At 36.5% G+C, this 3,374-nt stretch overlaps 1 non-coding gene across 1 annotated transcript; it reads left to right on the forward strand.

The window, feature by feature from the left end:
* Nucleotides 1–1,967: 1,967 nt before the first annotated feature.
* On the forward strand, nt 1,968–2,040 carry TRNAC-GCA (transfer RNA cysteine (anticodon GCA)). Its single transcript has one exon. It is a non-coding gene; the product is annotated as a tRNA-Cys (tRNA).
* The last annotated feature ends 1,334 nt before the right edge of the window (nt 2,041–3,374 follow it).

The following is a 3,374-nucleotide window of genomic DNA, read 5'->3' on the forward strand; positions in this document are numbered from 1 at the left end:
AAAACCAGGAAATACTGTTAACTTCCTCTTGCGTATCCTTATTTGGCCCCCTCTCTTCTCTTTGCATTTTCTTTCTCTTCACTCTCTACTTTCTACCAAACAGCTTTTAGAAATGTAAACGTAAGAGGAATTATGCTTCAAGCTTGGTTCTTCATAAAAGAACAGCTTTTAATTAAATTAGAAAAAAAATACCGCCACAGGCAACACTTAAACTGACAAGGAATGCATTCTGTTAATCTTTGCAGAGAGGTACTGTACACTGCACTTAATTTAATTAGATAGAGAAAAGGCCTGTTTAGTCCTAGGGGGTTTACCAATGTCCTTTTAAATTGAGGACACAGCATTTATATAAAGTCATTTTAATATCAGGCAATACATTTCTAAACAGTAATTTAAAAATATTACTTGCTATTATTAAATGATACCTTGTTGTAACTTCTCACTTCATGAAACGACTTTCATTTCACAGAGAAATTTCACCCACCAACAGGCTTTTTGCTTCCCTCCAATAATTTATTGACTTTTAAAGTGTTAAATAATTAGGATTAGGTTCCCTGGAAAACAACTGCACTAGGGAAATGCATGTCAAAGCTATATTACAATGGATAATGTATTTGGATTATGTTTCTCTTCTGGGTCATGGTAGTGAATGATAACTAACTTTTATATTAAAAACTATATTACAGTTAAGAAGTGGGGTATATTCTGATGTCACTCCTGGTACTACAGACCCAGAAGAGAAACCTTTAGAATGATTTATTCATCTTTTTATTTCAAATCATACTCTCCAACACTTTAAAATCTTCACTGAATATTTATTTCTACCTCTTTCAACCACCCTAAGAAGCTGGATGGGTTATCATTATATCACATTCAATTATAATAGAAAATCATCCAGTGATCATATTAAGTAACTAAATATAAGCAACTGCAGTTCAAAAAGCAAGTTATACACTAAGAAACGTTCTGTTTCATGAATTTTTTTTTTTTTAATACAGAAATTTAGAGAACACTGTTGCTCTATGTACTTGGGAGAAATATATATATATATATGGAATCCCCTGGTGGTTCAGTGGTAAAGAATCTACCTGCAATGTTAGAGACTCAGGTTCAGTTCCTGGGTCGGGAAGATCCCCAGGAGAAAGAAATGGCAACCTACTCCAGTATTCTTGTCTGAGAAATCCTGTGACAGAGGAGCCTGGCAGGCTACAGTCCATGGGGTTTCTAAAGAGTTGAGTCAACTTAGCAACTAAACAATAATATTTATATGTGTATATATGTACATATATACCTGTATTTTAATTCCTTGGGTTTTATTTGTTAATTTACTCTTCATGTCAGTAGTTGAGAGTAGACACTAGCCTAGGTGATAGTGATCTGAACCAGTTAAACATGGCCTATGATGGCATAAAACTTAGAATCCTACAGTCTGGGGGATTGTTTCTGTCTGTGGTTTCAGGTTTAGGTGAAGATTGGAGCAATTTTTGAGCAATAAACTACTGAACAAGAGATTGATTGGAGGTATGTTAATCTCTCTTTTGGTTATCTATCCTTACAATACTACATGTTTTGCAATTACAAGGATGATATATGTTGACGAAATTAGTCCACAACAAGTGGGACAAATTCACTTTCAGTAATAGCTCGTCAGCACGTAATTTTCAGTTCTAATCTGAAAACTTAGCAGATCTCTGATTTAAAATTACTGTCTGGGGACAAATTAAGAAGTTTGTTTTCAAGAAAAATGTTTCCTGGCATTTATTTGCACAGAGACTTATATAACCAGTCCAAATTCATGCCCCACTTATGTAATAATAATCCATTGTTCACTGCCTAGCACAAAAGAAAGGACCAAAGGGACAAATGCTGAGCATCGTAACAACTTGGGAGACACTGTATCAGGGTTAGCAAAATGGACCTGTTACCATGTGGACCTGTATTTGAATCTCAGTCTTGTCATCTGGGCTTCCCTGATAGCTCAGTTGGTAAAGAATCTGCCTGCAATGCAGGAGACCCAGGTTCAATTCCTGGGTCAGGAAGACTTGCTGGAGAAGGGATAGGATACCTACTCCAGTATTCTTGGGCTTCCCTTGTGGCTCAGCTGGTAAAGAATCCGCCTTCAATGTGGGAGACCTGGGTTTGATCCCTGGGTTGGGAAGATCCCCAGGAGAAGGGAGAAGCTACCCACTCCAGTATTCTGGCCTGGAGAATTCCACAGACTGTATAGTCCATGGGATTGCAAAGAATAGTAAACGACTGATCGACTTTCACTTTCACTCTCTGTCATCTATTATCTGAATTATCTTAGGCTTATTCCTTAAACTCTGGAGGCTGAGATTCTCTGTGTTTAAAATAATAGTAACAACTATGCAGAAATGTTGCTTAAGGATTAAATTTTTTAAAGTACCCCAAATATTTATTGGGCTTCCCTGGTGGCTCAGATAGTAAAGAATCTGCCTGTAATGCAGGATATCTGGGTTCAATCCCTGGGTTGGGAAGATCCCCCAGAGAAGGGAATGGCAACCCACTCCAGTATTCTTTCTTGGAGAATTCCATGGACAGAGGAGCTTGGTGGGCTATAGTCAATGGGGCCGCAAAGAGTAGGACATGATTGAGTGACTAACACTTCCACTTTTCAAATATTTATTACTAAGCTTTCACATATGTTGCAGGTAATATTGGATGTTATTGTGTTTGTTGGCAGTAACTAGGACTTTAAAATTGTTCTGCATTCCTTGATGATTTAGATTAAATGCTTTTGTCACAGTTAACAGAAAATTGTACTTGATTTTAAAAACAGGCAAAATATATCATTTCAACTAAAATGAATCTAGATGTAGAATAAAAGTTATCATAGATTTATCTTCAATAAACCAGGTTCTCTCCATATATATATATATATATATATATATATATATATATATATATATATATATACACACACATATATATATATATATTTTTTTTTTGCTCTGCCCACACATAGTGTTGACTTTTTTGTCCTCAGATTTGAATCTTCATGATCATGAAGTGGTTGCTACAGCCTGCTCTCACAATTTCACAGGATATTTTACAATGGCCAAAAGTGAAAAGAAAAATGCCAAGAACTAACTGTAGGGTCTGAGACTGAACAGTGCTTCAAGCTAACAAATTAGTTTGCCACCGTGCCAGGGATGTTGAGACTCCTGACTCCTAGGTGAGTGAGAAGTGGACAACCAAAAGGAACTGCCAAAACTGGTATGTGTGTGTGTGTGTGTGTGTGCGCGTGTGTGTGTGTATACACATCAGTCAGGATAAATTGTCCTTTAAACAAATTAAGAAAACTCCCTTATATAAAGTGTAGCTGCCTTATGGCAACAGGCAGACAAATAAGA

This window comes from Dama dama, chromosome 8, assembly GCF_033118175.1.
Source record: "Dama dama isolate Ldn47 chromosome 8, ASM3311817v1, whole genome shotgun sequence".
NCBI classification, from domain to species: Eukaryota; Metazoa; Chordata; class Mammalia; order Artiodactyla; family Cervidae; genus Dama; species Dama dama.